Source organism: Neolamprologus multifasciatus, chromosome 2 (assembly GCF_963576455.1).
Source record: "Neolamprologus multifasciatus chromosome 2, fNeoMul1.2, whole genome shotgun sequence".
Classification (NCBI taxonomy): domain Eukaryota; kingdom Metazoa; phylum Chordata; class Actinopteri; order Cichliformes; family Cichlidae; genus Neolamprologus; species Neolamprologus multifasciatus.
Genome location: NC_140440.1, coordinates 33,795,238 through 33,813,318, shown reverse-complemented (window position 1 = coordinate 33,813,318; position 18,081 = coordinate 33,795,238). Strand labels below are relative to the sequence as shown.

The window sequence follows — 18,081 nt, the reverse complement described above, 5'->3', positions numbered from 1 at the left end:
TTCACAGTTGTGCCGTACCGCTGCAACTAACGCATTTGAAAAGTCTCCCTTTGTGTTGCACTTTTCACAGTTTCACTACTGCTTGGTGGGTAGTTGGTGAGTGTTTGCAGGCAAGTCAGCATCTTCCATTTAAACTATGACTGTTGTGCTATGGATGGTTTTCAGTGCAGCACAGATACCTCTTTGTAACCAATTTCATGAAGCAACTCCAGGTAACCACTTGCCAACTGGTTGGGGAATACACATTTTTTGAAAGTGACCAAGGTTTCCAAGGAGTCACTGAATGGTGTCTACGCTTCGATGACTGGGCTAATGGATTTCACAGCGACTGCCTGAAACCTCCAGTAGCAGCCAGTGGTTTCTGCCCTCTAGGCCTGTGTGACTGGGCGCTTAACATCCGAGCCAGCAAGCTTCCCATCACTTGTGTCCAGTACAGAAATGCAAGACTAGAAAGAAAATGTTGCCCTTTATCACAGTTGCGTAGCTGATGATAAAAAGAATTTTGCTTTGTTCACTCTTTCTTAGCTTTCGTGAAGGGTTGCACTGCTACTGTCACAGAACAGCAATTTCCTGAATAACAAGACATAAATGTGACAATAAAGTTTGTAAACTGACTTGTTTTTCAGGGATTATTTCCATTTCATGCTGTCAGTCCACTGACAGTATGACAAGTGCTGCGTAATGTACACACTGATATAAAAACAGCCAACTCATGCAGAATGGAATTAAACAGACGCAATGACTGAAATTAATCTTTTTTTGTGTGACGGGTTACTGTGCTTGATAATTTTTCAGCGTCGTGTTCCTGTGGTTTTTCATGCAGCACAGAAATGATTAATAGCAGATGTCTTCTTTTAAAGGTACGCCAACATCAGGAGCAATATTAGAATGAGAGTAAGGCATCACTATCACCCCATAAGGAAACCTCTGCCTCACTAGATAGTCCGCTGCGGAACATGACAGGAAATTTGGGAAGGAAACAGATGATGTCTAGCAGAGGTCGTGAGCTGGTTTTGACCCTGTGATGACAGGAACACATGGTGCAAGCCTCCAGTCCGCCGAGCCGCACAGACCAATGATTTATCTTCAAACCAAAGAAGAGAATCTGTCACTGAATTTCTCTCTCTGCCTCTGTTAAGCCGTGTGTTTGCCGCACACATACTCAGTCTGGTCTTATAGAGTTCCCCCAGAGATGAGATTACCTTTAAAATTTTCAGGCAGTTGTTATTCTAACTGGGGTCATGTTTACATATATGGAGGAGCTGTTGAAGAGACAGTCCTGTGTTGATGAGCTCTCCTCAACCACAAGGCGAGTCTGTTCCTTTAGTCGTCAAAATCTAATCGATAGTTTGTTTTCCATTTTATCAATGAAACTGTTTAAATGCTGGTATATTATGAGATCAAGGAGTAATCCTAAATCCTAAAACATTATATAACTTGTTTGTGGTTTTTCTAAACATGTGTGGCGCCCACACATCTGACCTTCTGAGACCTGAGTCATGTCAAATCATCTCTAATCCTATGTCATCCTTATCAGTCTGTGTGTACACTCAGAGCTCATTGCCTTTGCCTGGAGTGTTTTTCTGAGATGTGATTGGTTGGCATTGGGTTCCTCCATGTGGTTTGCCACTAATGTTTACCTTTTACAGGCAGATGTTCTCCATGGAAAGTAAGAACATTTCCTGGCTGGGAGTTCATGCTTTGTGTACATGGGAGTAAACGGGAGGCGGCAATTTTTAATTTCAAGAGTTATTTGGAAGCAGCAGATTCATACAGGAGTTTTGTGTTTTTATGGCAGGCAAAAATGTCTTTTTTTCTTAGGTAATAACAGATCTGTGTTTTAAAAAAATATATGTATATTTTTTCTTTTTTGTCAAATAAAAACTACATGGTGAAAACCTCTAATTTACCATAAATGGTGAAATCATTTATTTGCTGATACATGTGATGCAGCTATTGAAAGTTGGTGGTTGAAGATGATTCTCATTAGTTTTTGATATGATACCAGTTTAAGAATACACTATCTGGTGCACCTTGTTAGTACCTGGTTGGACCCCAACAAAGTGCTGGAAATATTCCTCAGTCCATATCGACATTATAGAATCACACAGTTTGCAGATTGGTCAGCTAAACATCCATGATGGGAGTGTTTTTCATGATGCCCAGTTGCTACTGAGGGAGCCAAAGTGTGCCAAGAAAATAGTCCCTACACTATTACACCATCAGTGCCATACTGAACGCGTTCATGCATGCTCAATCATCCAGGTAAGGAAATCCAGGAAAGCTGATTCTTTGTCCAGATGAAAAGAATAATCTTTCTTGAATACCATGCTGAATCATTGATACAAAGGAGGATAGATCCATGCTTTCATGCTATTTATGCCAAATTCAGACTCTACCCTGCAAATGTCGCAGTAGAAACGGAGACTTATCCAACTATAGGCCTCCACTGCCCCAGTAAATCATCAGTTTCTAAATACTCAGACCAACTTATCTGCAGTGTTGGGGAGTAACGGAATACATGTACCGCCGTTACGTATTTAAAATACAAAATATGAGTAACTGTATTCCGTTACAGTTACCGTTTAAAAAGGTGGTATTTAGAATACAGTTACTTTGTTGAAATAAATGGATTACACGGCGGTACTTCCCTGTTTCATATTGTGGCGGGTCAGGACTGTTTGGGTTTTGTTTGACAGCTACGTTCTGTTGTTCCAGGCGGCAGCGTTACGGTTGCCATGGTTACTCTCTCTCTCTGCGTGTTTCCTGGGTGAGAGAGGCCTTTTTGTTGTTGTGCTAAGCTAATAGGCAGAATTCTACCGGTATAGCTCTAAAGAATGTAGCATCATGGGCAGTGTAGTCCGTGCTGCAGGGAGAATGGACTGCCATACCCGTTATGTGTCTGTGAGCGAGGGAGGGAGAAAAAGGAAAAGTACGAGCTGTCATCGAGCAAAAACGGGAGCTGGAAGCATGTAAATATAATAATAACCACTGCAGCCAAGAAGAGAGCCTGACGAGCCCAGCTGTAAGTAAGCTACTAAGACTCGACTGTACACCGTGTTCGTGTTTTCGTTGGAGCAGCCTTTCAACGCCTCTCTGTCTCTCGCTAGCAAAGTTGACCCAGACAACAAAGTAAAGCTAGTTTTCAGCTACGAGCCCAACACAGAACCCACCTATTAGCCAGAGGTCCCTTTACTACGGTTCGGAGCCGCGGACCTTCAGTAACAGTAATAAATCACAGCAATAGTACATTCATATAGTTGTAAACAGCATGATAATATATTAAGTAATCCAAAGTATTCAGAATACGTTACTCTCATTGAGTAACGTAACAGAATACGTTACAGAATACATTTTGAGACATGTATTCTGTATTCTGTAATGGAATACATTTTAAAAGTAACCTTCCCAACACTGCTTATCTGGCACCAACAGCCATACCATCTCCAAAGTCACTTAAATTAGTCTTCTGCTCCAATCAAATGCTCAGTTTGAACTTCAGCAGGTCAACTTGACCAAGTCTAGTGTAGTCTCAGTGTCCTAAAGAGTTGCAGCCATGTGACTGGCTGGACAAATATTTACATTAAAGATCATTTGAACAGGTGTAGCATAGTTTGAAGTGATCTGAAGGCATTTATTCTTTAAAAGGTAATGCAGTTTTCCACTCAGCTACAGTGGTTGTGTTCACACTATAGACTGACAAATGCGCACAGTGTAATCTGTAATTTTCCACTCCCTCACAACTCACAAATAGTTCAAGTCCAGGATGTGGTATAGCAGCTATGTATTGGCATGATGTGTTTTAAGCTTGAGTATTTGGTTGCTTTAAATATTTGCAGATTGCAGGTAATGAAATGATAGGGTAAAGCCATTCTTATATCTTTTATACAAGAACCTTACCACATAACATTGGTGTGTTTAAAAGTGTAAAAAGCTTAGCTTCCACAGTTAGCATAAGTTGCTAACTGTGGAAGCTAACAGATGAGTTCAAATTCCGCAAGCTACCAAAAACAGAGCTGACTGTTACATTAGTGAAGTGTTTCTGTGACCAACTGTTATCTTTGTGTTTTGTTGTCTGCCTCATACTGTGTTAGCTGGCCATAAAAGCTGTCAAAGTAGTGATTATTACTTATTAGCAATGTTAGCTACTTTAGCTACACGATGCACATTTAAGTAAAGCCTTAAATTGCATTTTAATTTTTAATTGGAGAAAACAGTAATGTTTATCTTGGCTTAATAATCTTTAGAAACCATAAATGTGATTAATTCTACAGCCTTACTCTTAGTTTCAGAAAACAATTGTGCATTTTCCTAATATACATAATTAAACACAATGCAAGTGGATGAAGACTTGATATTCATTCATATTAGAGCCTAAGGACCTTAGTTATTATTGTTTTCTTACTCTTGATTACACATTAAGAATGAGATTTATAAGTTCTTAGAGAATGTGTGGCTGCTCTCTTTTTCCTCTTTAATTGCTCACTGAGGTTGTTAAGTTCATTTTTCTTACCGTCAGTTTCATTTTTGCTGTACAAAAAATACTGCAGCTCACAAAAGCTGCATTCAAACACCATCAAGTGCATCTCATATAAAAGCAATGTGTGCTCTTTTCAGCATTAACCTCCTGGCCCTTCATCATTTTCTCCACCCTGCGGCCCTCCTGACTCATCTCCACTGTGACTCCCTGTGGCATCCACGGTCAGTGTGCTTTGTATATTGCTGATCTCTGTGTTTACCAGCCATGCACGCAGTGTTAGGCAGAGATGTCACTTACCGCACTCACTGAGAGATCTAACATAAGCAGAGCAACAAAGGAGGGAGAAGTCTTTGGGCTTTGTGTTTGATAAACAATTCAGGGGAGATAATTAGTTGATAAGACATCACTTTCATTTAGTCAGGAGACTCGTTTGCATCTATTGCCTGTGAGCTGAGCCCGACTCACAGGCTTTGTATTACCATATGCTGAATTTTTAATCCATTAACTTCCTGAAGGAGAAATGTGAAAGTGCAGATCTGCTCCTGTGGGAATATAGGGTGCAAGGACAGTTCTCTGATATCTGCATATGGCTCATGCTTGCACTCTTATGTACTCTTACAATGTTTACTCCTATATGGCTTGAGAGACTGTCAAAAACTGCTGTCTTCTCAAATAATTAGTAGCTCTGACCACTCAGACAGCTGGCCAATTAAATGTGCTCATAGCTGCTGCTGCTGCTTGATGTCTGCTGGGCTTCACACAGAGGTGTAGATTGGAGGACAAACTCATTTCTCTGTAGTGGGGGGGGGGATGCCAGGAAAGCTTGGCTGTGTCTGAGAGTGTCTGTGTGCTCCTCAGCTGGCTGTGTGAGCAGATAAGAGAGGAGGCAGAGGGAGAGCTGCTGATTCTGGGTTTATACCACCCCCCTACCTCTTCTCCCAGTCTGTCTCTCTCTGTGCAGCTGCAGGTCTGAGAGCTGACCTGCATTAAGACATCAGAAACTCCCTGACAGGCTAATGGGAACAGTTTTCTAGAGCATCTTCAAAAGCTTGTTAAAGTGTGGAGTTTTGGCAGTGATTTAAGGAAATCTGCTATTATGGTTTAAATAGTTCACCTAATCTGTGTTGGCAGATTAGAAATGCCTGGACACCACCCAAACACTTTCTTGCTAACTGATGACTCTGTCTCCACAGCAATGTATTCGTCGGACATGTACAAACACACTTTATCTGTGAATGAATGAAGCTCAGAAGTTAACATTTCTTTAGCCCTATTACGTTTCATGTATTTATTTCCACCAGTGACTATATTGTGCATAAAATCAAACCCTCTTTGTTCTTCTAACGCTTTGCTTTTTGTTGAAACATGCCCAAAGGATTTTTCCGTTTTACTGTAACCATTTGCTTTTATTGTTTTCGATAAAACCCTCTGATGCTGATGGAAAAATAGGTTTGGGGTGGAGTGGTCTAGCCAGCGGGCATCTGACAGTGATTTGCTGATCCTTTGCAATTGCATGATGGCTCTCATCCTCTAAGGCCGCAGGGCCCTAAGGGCTAACCAATCACTGCCCCTCAGCTTTCTGCTGTTGGCAATTATAGGTCAGTGCGTGTCACGACATCATTGTCTTCCCTTTGAATGGCTCAGTCCGAGCTCCCGCTTCAATCAGTTATATTTTTGTTTTTGCTGTTTAAAGTGAGCTAGATATCCAGTCACCACGGTGACCACGGTTTCCTGATTTATTGCAGTTTGGGTTGCTTAGCAAGTAAAATCGCCGTGCCCTTTTCAGGGCTGTCGACAAATATTTAAAATTTGCATGTATAATCAAATATTTAAAAGAATAGACGTTTGATTGTGAAAACTGTTGTTTGATTGTGGGAGAAAAAAAAACATCACCTCCAGCAGCGCGCTGTCTCCCAAGAAGCACAGAATGCAGGGCTGGTTTTCTGCCTGAAAGGTTGTTTAACCCTGCACTGCTGCGGGTTTAATGAAGCTCTTTCCACTCACAATACCACATACTATGTTTGTCAGAGCGAGAGCGGCTGTGTGGCATACGACTGGGGGCTCTCATTTCTTCACACAAGTAGAGCGAGTAAGGGAAGTGAATGATGTAGGCTAACATAATTAGTGGACATAAGTGGACGGATATCAGCTGAGCAGTTGAATGTAAACGGCGTTAACTCACAACATTTGTCTGGTTCCTGTTTGTTTTCCTTATTTTTAAAGTCCTTTCATTGTAATGACTCTTTCAGGCTGTTTTTACATGTGCAAGTAATGGTTAATGATAACAGAAAGCTAATTGCACACATGAGCTATCTTAATGGTTTAGCTTGTGTCTAAAAGGTTTGACGCTTCCACTGTTTTTTACAGTTAAATACAGCTGCGTCTTTGCAGCTCTATTTAACAACAGAAAGCTGTAAAATAGTGCTGCTATATTAGAGCTGCTAATATGTTATCACTAAAGAAATAAGAAATGCTTCAATTATATGGAACTTCTTAAATATAACACGCACTGCTAAATATGTTTTAGCAGTGTGTATTCTAATGAAATTAAAGACAAAATTCTCCTAGAGGACAAAATCACTTCTGTAGGACGTAAAAGTAGAAACACACACAAGGTGTGTTTTGCTAGATTCAAACTACATGATATAAACTTAATTATGGCTTAATCTGCAAAGTGTGAGATGTCACTTTGATGTCAGGTTTCTGAGCCTTTCGTGATTTTTCAGTGTTCACGGAGAGCTCTGCCAGCCATCGTGTCACCCAGACATGGAAAGGCAAGATTTTATGACCCTATCATCACCTAATCTGACATGTTTGCAAGCTAAAACTATCATGTGGTGCCATCACATCCCACCAGAACAGCTTGAATGCACATGTGTCAATATAAAAGTGTTTAATGGATAAAGTTAATCAAGTTGGTTTGCTGTGGTCCTACCCTAAGCCATAAAGCGTGCCCAGATTATGCCAATAAATGACAGCCACAACATACCCTCACTGTGGGGCAGGTCCCTGCAGGTGGGGTAACCAGATCAAATAAAAGGAAGTGAAAAAATTCAGGATATATCTGGATTTAACAAAAATTAACCAAACACAGAGTTTAATAATTGTGCTATTGTGCTGAACTTTAAGTAAAATTCATCATAAATCCTTTTTTATTGTGCATGATTACTAAAATGTGTGTTTCTGAACGTGGTCATGCCACAAAACAGTGTATAACTACTGCAGTATTATGGCTCAGGTTTGTCCTTTAATGTGTGGGAGAGTCATAGCTAACGTGTGATGTTACACGTGCGTCTGTTTCCTTAGTGGTTAGACAATCATAACATTGGCTAAATGTGGCTATTAATGCTCAATTAACCATCCTTCCGTAAATATTATCAGCTTAATCCAACAAAGACATTCAGCATCTACATCAGCAGTCAGGTGCCAGATGCTGTCGGTCTTTGAGCGTCCATGTGGTGAGGAGATTTGGAACATCGACGCCTCGTCCGTGGTCACATGGTGGCCCATGAGGCAGAGCGATGCCTTCCTCTCAGCCTTCAGAGACCCAGCCCCTTAACTACCCCTAACAAGGTAATAACACCGCATGTATCCCCCGATCAGCAGCAAATTGTTTCTTTAGCAGCGTTGAGTGAGAGGGGAAGAGGAGCGTGCTGACGTGGAACTCATCAACGATCTCTTTAAAGCCCAGGATGTGTCTTTAGATAATCTGTGCCATGTGCACAGCTGATAAACATGTTGTTTTGGGGTGACACCCGTACGATCTGCTTACTCACATCCTGACACTGAGCGCGCTGGGTGTAGTCGTGTATGTAATCTGTTTTGTTTTTTTGTTTTCTTTTTAATGGTTGCTAACAAAAAAAACTTCAAGGACAAATGGATGCTTTTGACTCTTGTTTGAAGCCGTTGTTGTTAGAGCTATAACTTGCAGGAAGGCACGAGGAAGTTTAAAGGGTACGAGAACCCTTCCTGTAGAAAGTCACTGCTCACTGAAAACTTTCAGGGTCCTTTTAACATGAAAGCACGACACAATAGCTTCTTGCAGCTTTGCCAGGTCACATAGATTCCTTTAAGGTGTTTACCACTTTGTACGCTAATGCATCTATATGGCTTCACAGACACCTTTGTGTTCATGTAAGCGCCATTAAGAAAAGCTATCAGGGAGATTTGTGAAAGGTCAGGAGATGTCCTTTTGGCCCCCAAACAGGACACTAGAAGAAAGGCTTTAAATCCAAAGACTGTCAGTCATCAAAGTGTAACGCTCTAATGATGGGAAAGTTATGACCCTCATTATATTACCCTATGGGCCAGTGCACTTGCTTTGTTTCTGGCTTATGAGCTAAAGATAATGTGTCTAATCTGAACAGTGTATGTAGAATAATCCGGAATGAAGTCTTGGCTCATCGACAAAGAACTGAAGTGAAGAGAAAGGTGCAAATTCACTCGACACCGTTCCAACATCTTGTTTTCCTTGTTGAGGTTTTAAAAGAGCAGGGGAAGTTCAAAATTAGAGAAAATCCCAAACATGTGTCCATTCGAGTCTTGGCAACTCGCATAGTCGATTCTTTTTTCTCTGTCACTTCCATCCCAGTCTTGCGTTGCTCTACCAGCTGCCTGCCTCCTTGCCCTGTGTTTGTGCTTGCTTTGTTTTTATGACCACTCCAGTGATCCGTCGCCACTGCAGAGCTGCTGGTGTCAACACAGCTGAGGTGCATTACGCGGCCTGGAGTTCCTGCCTCTTACCTGGCTCCAGGCGTTGTTTTTGTGTGTGTTCACTTGAGAAGTAAAAGCAGTTTTATGCATGCACTTTCTCTTGGTCCACATACACAGGGTTTGGGCCTGTGTATGTTTTGGGTTAGCCCCACTTCTGGCCAGCCAGTTATGGCCTTTTGAAAGGCGTCATGTTTATGAAATATATATATACATGTTTCATATAGGCAGTGTTGGGGAGTAACGGAATACAGCTACCGCCGTTACGTATTTAAAATACAAAATATGAGTAACTGTATTCCGTTACAGTTACCGTTTAAAAAGGTGGTATTTAGAATACAGTTACTTTGTTGAAATGAATGGATTACACGGCGGTACTTCCCTGTTTCATATTGTGGCGGGTCAGGACTGTTTGGGTTTTGTTTGACAGCTACGTTCTGTTGTTCCAGGCGGCAGCGTTACGGTTGCCATGGTTACAGGGTGACGCTCTCTCTCTGCGTGTTTCCTGGGTGAGAGAGGCCTTTTTGTTGTTGTTGTGCTAAGCTAATAGGCAGAATGCTACAGGTATAGCTCTAAAGAATGTAGCATCATGGGCAGTGTAGTCCGTGCTGCAGGGAGAATGGACTGCCATACCCGTTATGTGTCTGTGAGCGAGGGAGGGAGAAAAAGGAAAAGTACGAGCTGTCATCGAGCAAAAACGGGAGCTGGAAGCATGTAAATATAATAATAACCACTGCAGCCAAGAAGAGAGCCTGACGAGCCCAGCTGTAAGTAAGCTATTAAGACTCGACTGTACACCGTGTTCGTGTTTTCCTCCCAAACAATAAGTTCCGTTGGAGCAGCCTTTCAACGCCTCTCTCTGTCTCTGCTAGCAAAGTTGACCCAGACAACAAAGTAAAGCTAGTTTTTGGCTACGAGCCGACACAGAACCCACCGTATTAGCCAGAGGTCCTTTACTACGGTTCGGAGCCGCGGACCTTCAGTAACAGTAATAAATCACAGCAATAGTACATTCATGTAGTTGTAAACAGCATGATAATATATTAAGTAATCCAAAGTATTCAGAATACGTTACTCTCATTGAGTAACGTAACGGAATACGTTACAGAATACATTTTGAGGCATGTAATTTGTAATCTGTAATGGAATACATTTTAAAAGTAACCTTCCCAACACTGCATATAGGGTTATATCATGGACTGGTTTGTATGTACCCATTTTCTGCTCTACCTACACGCTCAAAGTGCCTCGTACAACATGCCTCATTCACCCATTCATGCCTATTCATACAACCACCTGTTTCTATGCTTAATTGCTTTCTAGCTAACATTCAAACTATAGTGTTTAGTATCGTACTCAAGGATATATTGGGATTGAACTACCAACCTTCCAATTAGTGGATGACCTGCTCTACCTGGCTACATCCACCCCAAGTGTGCAACACAACGGGCTTATTTGTGGCGGTGTAGTGCTGAGCTGTCTCACCTTACAGCAAGAAAAGTGTGAGATAAAATTTACTGGAGGTTGCAGGAGTTTGCTGAGCTTCTCAAGTATTTTGAAACCAAATTTAGATGTAAAATATAAGCTGGCACGCTGGCTTTTCTCTTTTCACTTTCATAACCCAATTTTAATGTTCTTAATTTGTGTGACAGAGTTGTCTCTTAGTTTTTGTTGAATCAGTGTCGTGTCACAAGAGCCTCTCTGTCCGTAGCTTTCAAGCATTACAATCAAAGGTTCTTAATATTTTGACAAAAAGCACGACTTCTTTTTGCTATTTTTGCCAGACGCCCAGAGTAATGTGTGTTGGCTGATAAGTGATCTTGCATCCGGTAGCACATCATTTTCCTGTCCTTTACATAGCTGGATAGCAAGTGAGCACTTGCAGACATTTAATGCTAGCTGACAGTAAATAATAGTCCCGTGGTTATACTTAAGAGCACGCCATATATCTTAATCGTCTTAATGTCCTAACATTAGCTGACATAGCATGGTAGCTGAAGGGAAGACTTTCAGCTGTGGTGATTACTTTATATTACATTTATTTGAAGCTTTGATATGCAATAATTTGATGATTTAACACTTTTTGTGAAATTGTAATGGCATTTTTTTGCTACGTGGTGACTTTCTGTAGTGGAGCAGCATGACTTTTATCTGGTTTTTCAGGCAAGGTTGGTCAACATAAATACTCAACACGTTTCACATTATTAGGTACACATTGCTAGTAGTGGTTTGGGCCTCTTTTGCCTTCAGAACTACCTCAAATATTTGTGGTGTAAATTCAACAAGGTGCTGGAAACATTCAACAGAGATTTTGCTCCATGATGACATGTTGTAGATTTGTCAGCTCCACATGATAGGAATCACCTCATTGAATGACATCCCAAAGGTGCTACATTGGATTGAAATTTGGTAAACACTGAGGCCATTTGAGTACAGTGAACTTGTCATGATCAACAAACCAGTTTGAGATGATTTGAGCTTCATGACACGGCATGGTATCCTCCATAACATCCACATGTTGCAGCTGAAATCAAAACTTGTCACACCAGACAAAGTTTGTCCAATCTTCTATTTTTCAAAATCTGTTGCCTTCCTATCATCTCTTCTGGTCTCTGACACCAACATGACTTAAGAACATCCCCTGGAAACATTAGAGATGGTTGTGTAGCTTTCTGATGCTTAATTTGAACTTGAACACCTGGTTGTCTTGACTGTGTCTATATGCCTGCATACATAGGGTGTCTGACTAATTAGATATTTACATTAATAAGCAGTTAAACCGGTATACTTAATAAAGTGTCCAGGAGTTGTCGTAAGTTAATGAGCCTGTGTTACCTTAGAAGCACTTTCCTGTAACTTTTGCTTTTCGATAATTAAAAATGTATTGTACTTTAAAAATAGTTTAAAAAAACGCTGTCCCTTTTAACAAAACATATAGTTCGGGCTGGATCAGGTGACCCTGAATCCTCCTTTAGGTATGGAGCAATATGCCTAGGCTGCTGGGGGGTTCCCATGATGCACTTCTTCACTGCATTTCTTCTTCACTCACCTTTTTTTCCACTCATTGTGTGTTTTTACACCACTCTGCATTTCATTATTACTTATTGTTAATCTTTGGGTCTCATCCACAGTGTGTCCTTATCCTGTCTTCCTCCCATCATCCCCAACCAATCATGACAGACGGTCCCTCCCTGAGCCTGGCTCTGCCAGAGGCTTCTTCCTGTTAAAAGGGAGTTTATCCTTCCCACTGTTGCCAAATGCTTGCTCATAGGGTGTCATCCAAATGTTGGGGTTTTCTCTCTATTATTGTAGGGTTGCTTTAACTTACACTATAAAACACCTTGATGTGACTGTTGTTGTGATTTGGCGATATATAAATAAAATTGTGAAATGAATTGATGATTTTCCTTTGGGAAAAAGCACCTTTTTTTTAACTTTATTAATGCAGTAGCGTTGTTGATTATCACAAACTGGCATTAATTAAGTCCTGTTTATTTAAATACTGCTTTACTACTCTAATATTACTTCTTAATATCATTTTGAAGTACAGTTCTCACAGTTTTGTCATTGTGTGGCTTTAAACAGCTTGAGGAGTACCACTCCCTAAAACTCTTGGCTTAGACACGGCATACCTCCCTTTGAATCATGGCGTTATTGCTACGTAACGACAGAATAACATTTATAAAAGTAATCAAAACACTTTGCAACACCTGTTTGTTACATATGTGCTTAATTTGCAATCACAGTCTGCACAGCCTCTATAATGTGAGTCTGTGGATTCCAGGTGGTTGAGAGACTGCAGAGAGCTGGGTAATGTCCACGGGTGTGGGTTTGTCAGCGGTTCTGTGGGCTATGTTGGTGGTACTGTGGGAGAGCCAACTGCAATAAAGGTTTTTATGATGTGGTAGAGGTTGATGGGACTCTGCCAAGAGCAATCCAGATGTTACTTGCAAAGTCTGTTTCTGTGGTATACATACTGTACATCGGGGTACAGAAGGCACAGAGCGCTACACGTTTCCAGTGTGTTTTTTATCTAGCTGAGGAGAGGCTGTCAACAATTTGAGGAACCTCACGAAAGTTTGGAACTGTGTCTGACACTCATTATCCACAGCGGCTCACCCATCATTTTGAAAGTTTTGTGCTTTTCTCACAACAAATCCCAACATGCAGTCTCAGTGTCTCCTTCACCCACTCTCTCTGTCCCAGCGGTGTACTGGTGGCTGGCAGGCAGTGACACACATTGAGGCAGCGTCACTGGAGCCACTCTCATTCATAGACCTTGAACTCTTTAGAGGGACGTCTGGCCTCGCTGTAATGCCCCACCAGCGCTGGACCTCACTGCCCGGCCACAAGCTGTAACTCTATAGCCTCATTGTCACGCTTCATATCCTCCTGGTGACCCCGAGCCCAATTATACAGCTGACCCAGGCTTGATGACATAACCTTGGGCGTCTTTTGGAGTCTATTGGGACTCAGTGGGGCACCCCATGTCTATCATGACATGTCAGCTCTATGCGTTAACCAGACACTTCCCTGAGTGGTCCCAGTGGGAGTTAGGGGAGGAAGAATGGCTCCCAAGCAAAGCCCAGTGCAGTTCATCAAATAGCCTCCCCAAGGAGTGTTTTTTGGATTAAATTTATGATGAAAAAGCATTGTGTGTAAAAACACGTCTAAAAGTATAAACAGAACAAACCAGGAATCTGAATGTTTGGAGACACTATGTCCTGAATTTTTAATTCTTACTGTCAAGAATTCAGAGCTGGAGGAGCCTCCCTTGCATGTAGATATGACGTGTATGCACGTTGATCTCATTGCATTTACACATATCCATACTCTCCATGCATGCTCAGCAGCTGTGATGCATTAATGTTCTCCATGCTTAGCATGCTCTATAAACTCTGGGAAGGCTACCTGTCACCAATGAAGTGTTCCTCACTGGATGAAGAGTGGATTAACATTTCCAAAGGCGTACTGTAGAGAATAAATTTCTATACAAGATTCAGCTGAAGTGAAAGGCTTCATAGCTGTCAAACAAGCATGATGGTTTTTACACAAGTAACTGAGCTGACTTAAGACACTTAAAAAGTGTGAGCAGTTCTGTAGACGAGATGGCTGTTTCTGAGCGTTGAGGTTCAGATTCAGACTCGCTTTGTGCTGTGATTTTGAGATTTTAATTGTAGTTCTGTGTTTCCCTGTCTTCTTGTTCAGTGTGTTTTCCAGTTCTTTGGCATTTGTCTTGATTATTTCTGGTTTGTCTTTTCAGGTTGCTTTTCTTTTGTGTCTTGCATTAGTTTTAGTACTTGATTAAATGATTTCCCTGTCTTGCTCATCACCTGCTTCCCATCGTTTATCAGTTCCCTCTCTATATATAAAGACCTGGGTTCTCTCGCCGCACAGCTCTTCATGATATTTTCACTAAATGCCAACAGTGCATGTGTGTAATTACTTGACTAGAAATAACTGCTGCTGTTGCTGGTTGCTTAAGCTGTTGTATTTATTTGCATTTTATTAATGTACCCACCCATTAGCTGAAAGAGAAACAGCCGACTTCCCTGTAAACTGATGCAGTTCTGTGATACTTTGATGCTGAAAATTCATTTACTATTTAACTAAATAAATGAAATATGAGCTATTGTATGTAGGGTGTTAGAACAGACAGGCATAGAAGCACATATTACCAGAGTAATGCATGAACAGACGTGTACATATTAATCTGTAAGCCGTCAAGGCTGTTTATTCTAGCACTAGTAGTAGTAGAAGTGCCACACAGCTGCATTTTTAAAGAACTGTTTGAATATTCAAAAATGTGGCTCACTATGTGAAACATACCAGTATTTATACAGACAGTGGTTAACCACTTTTATTTTGACTCTTTTACCTTTAGGCTTGCGATCAGTTTAACTTTTTTTCCCTCTGAACTGAAAATCTGAAATCAGTTACCAGAAAAATCTCCAGTACCAAGTGTACATTTCTGGCATCCTGTTGCATGGATAACCCTCAAATGTATTTAATACTCTCTTGAGTTACTCATCTAAAAATACGATCAATTCAACCTGCATTCATGCGCTAGTGATTATTTTACCTGTAAAAACTGCAAATTTCCAGAATTTATTTACATCTGATGGCCTCTGTTTGTCACAGTACTGCACCGAGAAGTTAGCAGAACTTTTTAAGGTAACCAATTGCCTTTTTTTTTTAAAGTCAAGTAACTTAAAAGTTGAAGCTTATCAGAACTCCAACATTTTGATTACATTCGACCTTTTGACTAAAATAAAAGTAAAATATTTAATAATTAAATAAACTAATATTGAATAACTAGAACTTAAAGTTTTCACTCATTTCTCCCATGGAAATAAGATGACATAACTTAAAAGGAATGACTACAACAGAGTGACTTTTTTAGTTTAGCAAAACGTAATATTTATTGTCCACTTATGTAATCCTTTACAATTAAACAAAGGTCAAACATCAACTTTAAAAACTTGAAAAAGTCAACCGATTGCCTCAATTGCATTGACTAAATTAAACCTCTTAAGTACATTTGTTCAGTTCAAAAATATTTTCTTGGCCTCCACAAATAACACACTTCATTGTTAATATTCAACAAATATTAAAATCAATCATTTTAAAAAGATTATTAAATACTAAAGGCAATATGTACTTTTGAATATCAAAATAGCAGATTTGATTAATTCATTAATTACACTGTGAACTGTTGAAACTTGAAAATTTTAAAATGTTCATATACCGCTGTCCTGGTTCTGGTATTTTTCAATACCTGCATGGTTAACATTCAAAAATGAAATAAACAACAACAAAAAACAAAACAAGATACAGTGATCCAGCGGCTTGAGTCTCTAAGTTAGCTAACAGTTTAGCAGCATCCAGTCTAGTGTACTCTGAATGAATACAGTATTGTTCAGTCCCTTGGGATTATTGCAGTAGTAGGTCCAAACGTGACCAAGAAGTTCATCAGCAGTTCTTGGGAGACTTCCACAAAGTTCCTATGAATGATTTTCACAGACTGGTAATGAACTGAGTTGTTCATGGATCACTATAGCCAGTGCCACAGTATCTTCTAATACCCCATCAGACTCGTGCTGAATGAACGGGAGCAGTAAATTCATTCTTTCAAGGGTAATAAATTGTATATTTCAATGTTTAAATATCTTGATGCATTCTCAATCATCCAGGAAAATAAATCTCCAAAAGTTGATTCTGTTCATCTGGACGTAGCGTTTTCAAATGCAAATTCTCATGACCATTGATCAACAACCACTGACCAAAACCCACTGATCAAAGACCACTAATCAATGGCCATGAGTACCATTCACAGAGAGTTGGGGAATGGCTGCAATCACAGCATTGTAAGATGGCGAAAGATGTACACCGGGTCTCTGTGGCTTTTAAACCCCAAAACACGCTGCGCCAAAAATTGGTCCACCCCAAGGATCGGGTCCCCCAACACAAACAGAGTAACATAGTGCACGCTGTTAAGTGCCAGGATTTATACATCGGGGAAACCAAACAACCTCTGGCGAAGGGGATGGCACAACACAGAAGAGCTCCCTCGTCAGGCCAGGACTCTGCAGTCTATTTACACCTTCAGGCCAGTGGACACTCTTTCAATGATCCTGGACAGGGAAGAACGCTGGTTTGAGCGCGGAGTCAAGGAGGCCATTTACGTGAAAAGGGAAAGACCATCTCTGAATCGAGGAGGGGGCCTAAGGGTACATCTTTCGCCATCTTACAATGCTGTGATTGCAGCGATTCCCCAACTCTCTGTGAATGGGACTCATGGCCATTGATCAGTGGTCTTTGATCAGTGGGTTTTGGTCAGTGGTTGTTGATCAATGGTCATGAGAATTTGCATAATTATGATTAAGGAACTGACCTCCCAGCCCACTGTTCCTTCAGTGGGCTGGTTTCAGTCATTATGCAAATGTACTGTTTATAAGATTGGGGAAACCTGCAGTCAGCTGAGACTGAAGAAGTCACCTGGATGAGTGACGAAATGTTTCTCCCAAAAAAGGCTACGTCCAGATGAACAGAATCAACTTTTGGAGACAATGTTTAAATATTTCAAAAATCAAAAAAAGGAATAAAAAGTATTTTTGAGTAGCAGGTACTTAATATGCAAAATAGTTAAAAATAATAAGTTAAACTAACTCAAATGAACAAAACAATATTAGCTGATCTTGTGTTATTTGAGTTAGTAGGACTATTCTTAAAAAATTAAGTTTACATTACTTAATTATTTCATTACTTGCAGTGTGCTTCTTCTACAATTATTTACATGATGGCTTCTGTCTGAGTTTTTGCATCATATAAGTGACTGCTGGAGGTACAAAGCCAATAAACATAATTTATGTGGTGCTAGGAGCCGTCATTTCAGTTTGATTGTCAGTTGACCACCACTGTTATGCAGATTGAAATATCTCAATGAATACTCAATGGTATTATGTAAAAAGGGGGCTATGAAATTCATAGAAGTCTGTGTGGGTTCTCTGTAACAGTTACATCAGCTTCATATTTTCATATTTTAAAGAAATATTTCAACAATAATTTGAAGTATTTCATTACTATTAGAGAAAGGATATACACAAGCACCTGATATGACAAGAATCTAAGGTTTTTACTTATTTTGAAAATATTTACCCACAAGATTAGTCGATGGGAACATTTTGTACAGGAGTTTAAATTTGTCAGAGGATGAAGTCGCTAATTTTGCTGATTAACTGACTTTTCATCCACAGGAAGTTGAAAATCTTCGCTTCTGTGGAGCTGAGTTAAGAAACCCACTAACAGACATATCTGGATAACACAACTGTGTCTAAATCCACGGGTGTCGACTCTTTGTCTTATTTCGTCAATGTGAAGTTTTCCTTTAA

At 40.3% G+C, this 18,081-nt stretch overlaps 1 protein-coding gene across 1 annotated transcript in view; it reads left to right on the top strand.

Moving 5' to 3' along the window:
- vimr2 (vimentin-related 2) overlaps positions 1-18,081 on the top strand; it is a 131,175-nt gene that overhangs the window by 50,416 nt on the left and 62,678 nt on the right. Inside the window, exon 11 of the mRNA XM_085173626.1 lies at positions 4,618-4,701. The gene's annotated coding sequence lies outside the window, so the exon portion shown is untranslated. The remainder of the gene's footprint in view (positions 1-4,617; positions 4,702-18,081) is intronic.